Here is a 12,521-nt window from a genome sequence, read left to right as displayed (position 1 = left end):
ATTCATTCCGACGAATGTGGGGCCAGGGGGAAAGTTCTCCGAGGCCATGGCTAAGCTGAAGGATTTGAGGGAGGAGTTGAGGGGGAATTCTGGCCGGAATGAAGAATGGTGGGGGAGTGGGGTGTTGGAAAGATTGGGACAGTGGGGAAGCATAGTGATGCAGACGGGGATATCCATTGGGGTGGCAGGGTTGATATTGGTTCTCCTTTTCTGTTGTGGTATGCCTCTCTTGGGTAGGCTGGTAACTTCACACGTAACGAGCCAAATGCTGATGGTGGGACAGAAAGAGATTGAGCCACAAATCGGGCCATATCCTCAGCTTTATGCTGCCTTAGAGGGAGACGAGGGGATAGAGGATTAGGGGTATGGTGAGGTAGGGACATTTTCTTTTTGTTGGTTCTTTCCTTTAAGAGTGACGGGGGATGGTCTGAGTGCAGTTTTGTTGGTTTATTCCTTTAACTAGGAATTTTAGTCTGATTTTCTAATGATCCTTCGGCATAGAGATTGCAACCATTGAAAATCATTGCATTGTTTTTTATTTTTTTATTATTTTTTGTTTATTTTACTTGTGGTCCTGGTCAAACCGGAATGGGAAGGGGCATCGGCAGAGTGTCGGTTCTGAGCCTGAGGAAGCATTGAGAAGAAGTGGTCTGGGGATCGGTTCTGGGGACTGGAGGGACAAAGGGGGGGGCTAACGCAGTGGGCAAGATGGGCACCTCCCGTCGAAGATGGGGGGACACGTGGTGAGGTCGGTACCAGCACCTCCCATCCAGGCATGGGGACATGCTTCTACGAGGACTGGAGGTGTGGCGTGGTGGTTGCTGTATTGGCAAAATGTGACTTGTGGCAATACGGTGAGGAGACTATGGCGTGGGCATGGAAGGGGGGCTGAGCGATGGACACTGGGACTCAATGTTATGGAAGAGACAATGTCATTTTTTTTTGGGAGGGATGTTCTATGTTTAGTTCTGACGGTCAACTTCTCCTTTCCCTGATGAGAGTCGCGGTTTCCGGCCGGAACTGTGGCTCATTTGGTAAGCGGTGGAGGTTGGGGGGATTTGTCTGTCAGGTTAGGATTATAAATTGGGTTTTTTTTTTTTTTTTTTTTTGATGTTTTATTATTACTCTTGTTTTGAGCGGTTTTGTGTTTATTGTGAGAACGGTAGTCAGCCTTTGTTGGTCCGTTAGGGGTCCAGTGAATGAAGTAAGGTTTCTTGTTTAGTTAGACATTTAAAATTTATTATATGGCTAGGTTTCTTGTTTAGATCTGCCATTTAAACTTTTATTATATAAATATGGTTTCTCGTTTAGTTAGACGTTCACATTTTCTTGGTTATATGATTTGGGTGGGACTAGGGATAGCCCCAAATGGGGGAATGTTGGGGAAAATGTGTATGGGGTGGACTAGTTTAATATAGGTCAACTAGCAGTGCTGAAAGACGGTCTGGCTGACGTTCTTAAAACAACTTGGACAGAGGGACATTTCAGTACGGCACGTTGTGTGCTGGTAATCTCGGACATCGTATCGCTTTCATATCTTGTTCTTTTCTCTCTTTCATACATACACAGCACACACACACAGACACAGGCACAGCACACACACACAGACACACGGACACACACATACACAGCACACACACACAGACACAGCACACACACACAGACACACGGACACACACATACACAGCACACACACACAGACACAGCACACACACACAGACACACGGACACACACATACACAGCACACACACACAGACACAGCACACACACACAGACACACAGACACACACAGTCACACAGACACACACACACACACACACAGACACACACAGTCGCACAGACATACACACCGACACACACACACATTCCCTGTGACACAATACACACATACAATACACATACGTCTGTACGCAGACGCACACACACACAGACACACACACACATACACACACACACACACACACACACACACACACACATCTCACTCTCTCTTCAATGTTCTTAAATGTTTTACATCATATCGTGTGTGGACATCATATCTTGTTTATCTCTCTTCATGTTCTTAATGTTCTTATCTCTCTCCGATGTTAAATCTACGTATCATCTTAATGTACGTCATGTCAGATCTGACATGATATGATACGTCATCATATCTGTCATGGGGGGGCAGGACTGAGAGGGGATTTAGGGGACAGGCAGAGGGATTGAGAGTAGAGTGTTTTTTGTTCAAGCTGTGGTGATCCTCTGCTCGACCCATAGCTCTTGCTGTTAAGAACTTCTTTTCTTAAATAAATTACCTACTTGTTACAATTGGAAATATCGTCTCCTGCTGTGTTAATCAACCTTCAGCCACAACAGTACCTTAGTGGTGTAGTCAGTGTATCTTGTAGACCAGGCCCATTGCAAGTTGCTGTACTCTGTTGTCTACTCTAAGCCATCCTAGGTTGTCAAAGTGGGCAGGGGTGAGGTGGGTTCTAGGAGTAAGGTCAAGCAGTAGTCTGACCAGTTTGTTTTGTGATGTTTGTAATTTGGTTTTTAGTGCCTTTGAGGTGCTTTGGTACCATGAGGTGCAAGCATGTAGTACCCTTGAATGAGTGCTCCTGTTAAGAGTGTTTTAATTAATTAATGAATTGTCATAAGTTGGCTTAACTTGATTGATTCATATGCTTTTTTAATACATTTATTATTTAATTTCTTCTTATAGCTGACATCTACAAAACCAGGGGTAATCCAGACCCGGGACGTATCCTGCTTTTGCGGCAGTGCATGCGGATGCTTTCTCCCAAAAGAGTGCTCCTTCATAGGAGCGAATGTGGAGTCAGATACGGAGAATGCAGAGCCAGGACCTGTTTTGGAAGTGGGAAAGTGGGTCCTTGTGGAGTATGATGCAGAGTTGTTCCCTGGCACCATCACACAGGTATATATAGAACTAGTTTTAGATATGGACACTAGGTTACTTGTTAATGGTAAATCCTGAGTCCTGTTTTGTACTTTTTCTTTTACAATGTCCTTTACAGATTGTGGATGATCAATATGAGGTTGACACGATGAATTGTGCTGGGAAGAACAAATTCTACATTCCATCTCGGAGGTTCGATGGAGAGAAAGTGTGGTATTACTTGGACGACATCAAATGTGTCATCCCGGAGCCACTACCTGCCACATCCTCTGCACGTCATTTTAGTGTTTCAGCTGAGATCTGGGCTAAATACACAAAGAAGTGTGTCTAAAACACTGGTGTGTGTAAATGCGTGTTGTGGGGTGGGGGGTTCTACAGGTCTAAGCATGTTTTATACATGACAACCATTTTGTCATGATTGTGTCCTTGTTTTTTTATTTAATTTTGTACAGGCCTACTTGTTTTTAACCAGAATATACACATTTATCTTAGGCCTATATGGATTGTATTATCTAAGCAAGGTTCAGAGTTGCACATTTTGCGTTATCAGGCCTATAATGATATGTGTGATTGTTTGAGTAATTTTTTGGTATTTAAAGCACTTTTTGAAGTATATGACCTGAACCAATGATTGTTCTATGGAAAAGGTTTTATTTGTTTTTGTTATTATTTTCTGTATGTTGATTGCATCTTATTGTATTTTTAAACAGAATGTTGACCTGTTCCCCCCCACGGGGTCGGTACCGACCCCTTTTGACATTATGATCATATATTAATATTTTTATGAGTGATGCAATAAATTTGCGATTTAAAAATCAAACGTTTTCAAGTATTAACATCACTAACAAGTCACAAACGCATGTAGAATGTATATTATCATCAATACGATAGTTTAGCAATAGGTTAAAAGTGTCCTTAGATAGTTTTACCTTCTCGTTTTGTTGAAGAATAATCCGAGACGGCGACCATTTTGAAAATGTTGAACCATGGGAATTGTAGTTTGTGGCCATTTTGTTGAGGGCATGCATAGCTGTGGATCAGCATTGAAATTTTTCCGAACTACATTTCCCTTCAAGTTCTACGGGGGTTCAAAGTTCAGAGTTGAAGTATGAATATGTCAATAACAATAATAATTTGCGATAATAAGCCACAAAAGGTAATGTTTTTGATAAATATTGAAACGCAGTTAGTTTCTCCTTCCTATTGTTAGCGTGTAGGAACAATTAGATCTGAAATTAGTTTCAAAACGGTTGCACTGTGGGAGAAATAAAAAAGTACAGTTGATTACAGTAGATATCAGTATCTGTTATTATGCACGCCTGGTGATACTAAATCCAAATTGAACTCGGGCATTTGAAAGATACTATATGTATATATATATAAATGTGCGAATTGGCTATAATAAGGTAATGTATAAGCATATATTCTATATTCTATAATAATATTTCAAATTGCATTGGTCCGGATGGGAGAATTCAGTACTGTATATACAGAACCTTCGGTTTTATCATCTTCCCTTTATTAATTTCCTTAGATTTTTTGTACACATGATCTCAAGAGGGTACTGAACGAGGTCAGTGGCAGTTTTTTAACTTTGGTCATTATTATCATGGTGTTATTAACTGTCAAAGATGAAAATAAAAATCATAATTCATATTTCCTTTGTTTCATCACAATTTAAGCAAGCCTAGTAATAGACACAATATTTCTGACACTGTGAATACATTCACTGAGGTCCATAGATGTACCTAGATACCAAGAATATGCAAATAGCCCTTGTAGAAGCGGAGCAATATTCCATTTACCTAGGTATACATTTTATGCGGATTTTCACCTGGGTGGAACAGGTTAAACAGAATAAAGTTGTGAGTTGAGCTGAACAAATGCATTTTTTTCTTAATTTGATTGAGAGGATATGCAAATGCCTTAGTTGCAATTTTATGAAAGCATCCAGTCACTGCAGTCAGTGAGCGTTGGCAAGCCCTGAAATAATCTCTCATTAAAAAGGTTAACTTGACAAATAGACAGTAAATTAGAGGTTTTAATAATTATGTAATTTGTTGTGTTACCTACATTTTGTGATGCAAGTAAAATGACACAAATGTAATTGACTGCTTTGGTGTTTGTGGCTAATCAGACACACCAAGTGGTTTGCTTCGAATAACCAACAGGCTTGCTCTTAAGCCTCGAGTTGTGTCTGGCAACACTTAGCATACTTATTATCATTACCGAAATCATTAATCTCATTTCCGAAACCCATGTATCATTACTGTTGAATATAGAGGGTGTATGTATGGTTGTAACTGACTGTAATTGCTCTCTACTGCCCTCATGACTGCATGTATATCTGTGTCCACTGGAGGGCGCTGTAGGCGGAGCGGCGTGGCTCAGGGGTAGAGCGGGTTGTCCAATGATCCAAGGGTTGGTGGTTCGAATCCCGCTCAAGCCCATGTCCATCCCACTGCCGTTGTGTCCTTGGGCAAGACACTTAACCTACCTGCCTCGTATGAATGTGTATGCATGTGAATGAATGTTGGTGGTGGTCGGAGGGGCCGTAGGCGTTGATTATTCGCCACGCTTCCGTGAGTCTGCCTCAGGGCAGCTCTGGCTGCAATTGTAGCTTACCACCACCGGTATGACTGTGTATGAACGCATAATGGACTCTGTGAAGCGCTCTGGGTCTCATGAAGAGCGCTATATAAATCCAAGTCATTATTATTATTATTACTGTCTACACCAGGTTGGGACTATATAAACCTTGGTTCCCTCCTACTGTTCCTTCTTCTCACGTCTGCCCCTCTCGGAGAGGAGATCATATGTGCTGTTGTATTATGAGACTACAATGATAAATAAACCGCTGCCAGCAGAGCAAGGCCAAGATAGAATACCATGCCTCTTGTATACATTATTGTCGCCCCATTGCCAAATCTGTTAACAACCTGCCTCAAAACCTCTGCTGCATTTACAGTAGATTCACTTTTAAGAATAATCTTAAATTGTATTTAACACTGTAAAGTATTTTGTTTTGTTTTTTTTGTTTTCTGTTTCTGTGCTTGCATGTCATTTTAGCCATTTTAATTGTTAGTTTCATTATGCATTGTGTGTTGAGTACTGACTTTTAATAATTTTGTTTTGTAATAATAATTTTTTTGTATGTTTTTTTGTGTGGACCCCAGGGAGACTAGCTGGTTGCTATGGCACCAGCTAATGGGGATCCGTAATAAAATCTAAATCAAAATTATTAAATGCACACTGAGCCCCTCCCTACATTTTATATTACACACAGTACGTGGTGTTCGGGTCCACTGGACCCAAGAGTGTGGAAATTGTAGGTGAAAACAAGTAAATATGGTATAAATTAAGTAAAACGGTTCACTGTGTACCTTCACTGTCTGCCTCCACCTTGTTTCATTCATATTCTTCAAGATAAACATGATTTATTCCATTCATTCAGTCGTGATTATAGTTTTTTATGCATCACCTTCTCCTTACATACAAAGCTCTAAATGGACAGGGACCTAGCTACATCGCCAACACTCTAATAAATTACACACCAGCAAGAACACTGCGATCATCAGCTGCTGGACTACTAGAGGCTCCCAGAAGCAGTCAAAAGAGGATCGGTAATGCAGCCTTTATCAACTATGCCCCAAAACTATGGAACAAACAACCCCAAAACATCAGGGAAGCCAACTCGCTAGACATCTTTAAAAGACAGCTTAAAACCTATCTCTTTGCTCAGGCATGTCACTGATAGATATCTGCTACCACCTAGTGGCAAGAGGAAACATCAGGGATATCCTGACACAACTTGTATTTACCTGCACTATTCTTACCCTGCCTACTCTTATACACTGCCTATCAAATTCATGTGTCGGTTATTGCACTTTTTACTTCTTACTGATGACTATTTTTAAACTGAATCATTTTAAACTATTTTTTATTATTTGCTAGATCCAAATGTGAAACACTGTGATTATTTGTATTACTGAATAGAGAGCCTATTAGGATGCTAGATCCTAATGTGAAACACTGTGATTTGCCATACCTTGCTATGCTCGCTCATGCCTGTATTTTTTATGTCCGTTCTATTTTATAATTTTTTTACTATTTTTAAACTGAATCATTTTAAACTATTTTTACTATTTGTGTTACTGAAAACTGTAAGCAGAGAGCCTATTGGGATGCTAGATCCTAATGTGAAACACTGTGATTTGCCATACCTTGCTACCTGTCTATCTTTTTATGCCCGCTTATGCCTGTATTTTTTACTGTTGTGAAGCACTTTGAACTGCAACCTCTGTATGAAAAGTGCTATACAAATAAAGTTATTATTATTATCATCATCATCATCATCATCATCATCATCATCATCATCATCGTCATCATCATCATCATCATCATCATCATCACTTGATTGGTCTGAAATGGCCATATGAAAGATCTTCATCTTTAAATTAAATCTACATACATTTCCTTGAAGGAAAAATAGCCTAGATCACTAGAAACCTCACCTGAACCTGGGTATTTTTGAGGTGTTATCTATGACAGTGGTTCCCAAACTGTGGTCCGCGGAGGGTATTGTAGGTGGTCTTGATTAATTGAACATGGAGGTCCCTTATGTAAACAAGACAAAAGTCTTTTTCTGGTCTTCATCCTCTTAGCAGTTGCTTTACTGTATTGTACCCATTCTGCAATCTGTTAATAAAGTTTTCAATCAATCAATCAGTCCATGGAAAAAAAGCTAAATAAAATAGAAACTAATAGAAAATGTATATAATATAATACACATTTTAAATAAAATTGTAAAACCGTTGTGTAATATAAAACATGGTATTATAAGTTTGTTATTCTCTCAAATAAGGCTACTGTCTGTAATCATTATCGGTAAATAGCGGCGCTTGTGCGTGACAACAGTTCTCTGCACCTCTGCAGGCTTCCTCTCTCTCTCTCTCTCTCTCTCTCTCTCTCTCTCTCTCTCTCTCTCTCTACCAAATCCATTCTGAGACAACGGAAGTCTGTGCGCACTAGGTAAGTTGCAGATAACAAGAGAACCCCTCCCAACCCCTCTATGAGGAGCTAGCCAAGATGAGGAGCACGTTCAGCACACAGACCCTGACACTCCACCAACCACCTCAGCCAGTCCTTCATGCCAGCGGCCATCAGGCAGGCTCCACAACCTGCCAGCAGCTGGAGAACCAATGGCTGCAGAACTTGAGAACTATTAGGAATGTCTGACCACTACTGTAAGTGTCTGACTCTTAACCAACAAAACCTGCTTGCTCTATAACGTATGTATGACGTATATCATGCCAGTTAGGATACAGACCCTCACCTGCACCTTGTTTATACTGTTTATTTTTCTCATGCTTTTATATTCAGAGTTAATTATATTGTTTACTGTTTTCTTCCCCCAAATCTTTTTTATATTCAGATTTAATTGAATTGCTCTTCTTCTAATACCCTGCCCATACCTGTACCTCCCCTCCCCCATAACGCTGTGGGCCTGTGGCACATATAACATGACATTGGAAGATGTTCATGTATTTATTCTGCTGGACAGACAGTGTGATCTGTTTCAGTGTAGCCACCCTCAAGGACGTAACATGCATTAGTCTTACCTCATATTACCAATGTTGGAATGATCGTAAGAGAGAAGAGAGAAAACCATCACAACAATAGTAAAAAAAATATATATATAAAATGTGAAAATACAGAATGAAAGAAAGAGATGAAAGAAAAAAGGAGGTCTTGTCAGCTTCTCACTGACACTGAAACAATTGGTCTTAAACACCTCATGAACACATCTCGCTAAAATGCCTTGTTGTTTTTGAATATCTTTTTAAGCCAAAACAGTATCTGAGGAAGAATTCCTCTTCTTCCTTTTTAGACATTGTATTCAGGGACAATAGTGTTTTTTTTTTTTAATGTTGAAAAGAAACTTTATTGGTCATGATTAATACAGAAACACAAACGACAGACTCAACAGGGCATGCTCACAATTCTGACAGCACTGCAACATCAGCAAAAAGGCGGGGCTAATCCCTGGGGTTGCCATGGTGCTCATACAGGCGGGTTCTAGCAGAACAGGAAGGATGTAGAGTGTATGGGGGGGGGGCATCAGTGTGTGTATTTGTCTCATTTAGTGTGTGTGTTTATTTAGTGTGAGTATCAGAATGTTTATGTGTGGTTGACCAGGGTCTCTCTATCCGTTATTAGCTCTCCGTATCTCTGCTGCAGCTCTTTCTCTCTCTCCATCTGCCTCTCTACGTCCTCACGCAGCGCCTCTTTTCTGCGTGGTATAGCCGTATCTTCTTGTTTTTTCAGTTGATTGAAGGTCTGGAGCTCAGTAGCAGCCTGCTCCACCTGTTCCCACAGTTCCCCGTGTTGTTTGAGCAGCCCCAGCGCTCTGGACTGGAAGCCTCCCAGCAGGATCTTCAGACGCTTCTCCAGCTTAGCTGCTCGACGAGCCTCTGCTGTCATGTGACCGCGATTCACCTCTAGTTTCTTCTCCAGACTCTCAATGCGGTCTTTCTTAGAGGCCAGATTAGCTCTGGTATACCTGCTATGATTGGCAAGATACAACACCTGTCCGTAAAATTCCTCCCATACTTGGCAGTAGGCCTCCATGCTGAGGTCACCATGTCCCATCCCCACCTTCACCACCTCCATCTCTGCTGTTAGCACTGCTGCTGCCTTTTCCATCTCCTCCATGCTGATTGGCTGGTAGGTGTGAGAGTCCAGATAGGAGATGTGAGAGGCGTTATTGGATGTAGAGGCGGGCCCTCTGGCCTTGCCGCGCTGTGCTTGGTTGGCTGTGTTGAGAGACGGGTGGTGCAGACAGTCATAGTGCATCATGGTGATCATTTCCTGTTTGATGAGCTCCTCAGCCAATTGGAGGTCAGACAGAGGCTCCAGGGAGGCAGGACGAAGTACAGACTCGTTCACCTCTGTAGGTCTTGGTAGACTCCTCTGGACAGCCGTGTGTCTCATCTTCAGATCCTTTTCTTTCTCTGCATCCCGCACAGCCTGTTTGCGGCACTCTATTTCAGAGGCATCCTCTATGAAGCCACCATCAGGGTCCGTCTCCTCCAGGTCTCTCTCAGCATTCTCAGGAAGTACAATCTCAAAGTAATTCTTGGGAACCGGAAGGGACAGCAGACCCTGCTTCAGCTCTCCCTCTGCAGGTGTTTGGCGTAGGCTGGGTCAGCTAGCTGCTCTTCACTGTTTATGTTCAGCTTGTCTCTCAGCGGAGTTCGAACAGGGGTTAAACCAGGGGTCACAGTCCCTCCTACTCCGGGCTGGGGGGTCATGCTACCCTCTGATCCCGGACCTGGCCCAGGGGTTCTGAATGGAGTAGTGAGGACAGTGTTAGGCGTGTGGACGTTCTGGCGTTGAGGCGTGACTCCACTGAAGTCGCTGTTATTTAGCGGTGTGTTCAGCCCTCCCTTCAGTGGTGTGTCAATGTTGGTCAGCGCCATGAGGTTCTGAGCTTCCTGGAGGATTTTGTCCTGAACAGCCGGGGTGCGGGGGGTACGAAGATCTGATGCCATGGCATTGGTAACGCTGTATTCCGATAGGAGGGTTGAGGAGGCAGAGTTAGTCATGTCACTCTCTTCGGCAGCCTGACGGGCGACTTCACTGGCCACGCCCAGTTTGACCACTTCCTCCAACTCAGCATCACTGATCTGAGGAGCTGGTAGAACTAGTTTGGAGCGTTTCTTGGCGAACTCAGCCACTCCGCTGGTCTGGAGGATGGCAGAAGGAAGGTCGCTTTCTTTCTTCTTCTTTATCTTCTGTCTATCCTTCTTCCTCTCCCTCTCCTCACGCTCATTGCGTAGCTCTCCGTCCAGATGTTGTTGTCGGAGTCGTTTGAAGTTTGGTTCCAGTCCTTCATGCTGCTCCATGCTGGTGTCATAGAAACCCTGAGCAGGCTTCTTTTCAAAGGGGATCTCAGCGTTGTAATCCACTCCTCTCTTCTTCTTTCTCTTTTTCTGCACATCGATCCCTGCTGCTCTCAGCTCCCTGCGCTTCTGAAGAGCAGCCAGACGCCTGGCTTCCTCCAGCTGTTTTTCTCTGGCCTTCCTCTTTGCTTTCTTACCCTGGGTGTTGGCCAGCCTAGCCCTGGCTTCAGACAACATCTCCAACTCATCCTCGTCCATGTCGACAGGGTCAGGTCTGGCAGGTTTCGTTTCTGGGTTGGGGTCGATCTCTCCTGGTTTTAACTTCCTGGGGTCGTCACCCACCTCATCCTCGTTATCCCTCTGGGCTGCCTTATCTAGCAAGAACTCGTAGTGCTCCAGACACTGAGCGGCTGTGCGTCCAATAATCGGTGCAATGGTTCTCCACAGGGTCGGCATCAGCTTGGCGAGATGAAGAAGCTTCTCTTCTTCCTCACGACTCCATTCTGTCTTCTTAATGCTGGGATCCAGCCACTCATACCATCGGGCTTTACACTGTTTAGCAGATTTGCGGTGGAGCAGAGAAGCAATACGAGACCATTGATTCTTGCCATATTTCATCACCGCCGCCTTCAAGATCTCATCCTCCGTGTTGCGCCAGACGCCTCCTTTGATCATAATTCTCGGCATGTTGGCTGCTGGTTGTTTCTCCTGCAACAGAAACAGCTGCTAACTGGTAGCCAGTCACACAAACAGAAAAAAAGGCCAGTTATGACGCTAATTATTTAGCTAATATTGATAGCATAGCTTGCTGCCTACAACAATGGCGGATGGTATTCCTCGCTGCGGGAGTCGGACCCATTCACTACCAACCAATCACTGCTACACAATACCAACGCAACGGGTCTTTAGATTAGATTTTGGACACAGGTACGCAACGCCCAAGCAACACAGTCTACAAGACTGTCTGCAACAAGCGTGCTGAAATCGCGCCGATGTTGTGTTGAAGTTGCTTTGAATTTGCTGTAGCATGCAGAGGCCTTAAAGGCATCTTGTTTGAGCAATGCAGGCTTCAGTCTGTGTGTCAGTCCTGATTCTTCTTCAGAATGAGAACTTCTGAGAGAATTGTTAGAATTGTTCTATATATATAGAACACAAATGTTCTAGAATGTTCTATTATGACATCATAATCAGTAGCGATATCCTCTTTCATTGGTCTATGTTGACCACGCCCCCATGGTTCGGCTCCTCCCCTTCAGGGGATTCATCTTGATCCTTAGGCCGCGCCCCCTTTTTGTATCTTTTGAACCGCTTGTCGTAGAGTTGACTGAACCACACTTGTAATAAGTGTGGGTGACACTAATGTTCTAGAATGTTCTATTATGACATCATACTGTGATATTACAAATGTTCTAGAATGTTCAAATATGACATCATACTATGACATCACAAATGTTCTAGAATGTTCTATTATGACATCATACTGTGACATCACAAATGTTCTAGAATGGTCTCCCACAGTAGGGATATCCTCTTTCATTGGTCTATGTTGACCACGCCCCCATGGTTCGGCTCCTCCCCTTCAGGGGATTCATCTTGATCCTTAGGCCGCGCCCCCTTTTTGTATCTTTTGAACCGCTTGTCGTAGAGTTGACTGAACCACACTTGTAATTGGTGTGGGTGACACTAATGTTCTAGAATGTTCTATTATGACATCATA

The 12,521-nt window shown here is 42.9% G+C and overlaps 1 pseudogene across 1 annotated transcript; it reads right to left on the bottom strand.

The window, feature by feature from the left end:
* Positions 1–9,080: 9,080 nt before the first annotated feature.
* On the bottom strand, positions 9,081–11,535 carry LOC311224638 (cell division cycle 5-like protein; annotated as a pseudogene). The gene has a single exon. The product of its transcript is annotated as a cell division cycle 5-like protein (transcript).
* Positions 11,536–12,521: the final 986 nt, after the last annotated feature.

Source organism: Notolepis coatsorum (assembly GCF_963971535.1).
Source record: "Notolepis coatsorum genome assembly, chromosome: 1".
NCBI lineage: Eukaryota > Metazoa > Chordata > Actinopteri > Aulopiformes > Paralepididae > Notolepis > Notolepis coatsorum.
This window is presented reverse-complemented; position numbering and strand designations above follow the sequence as displayed.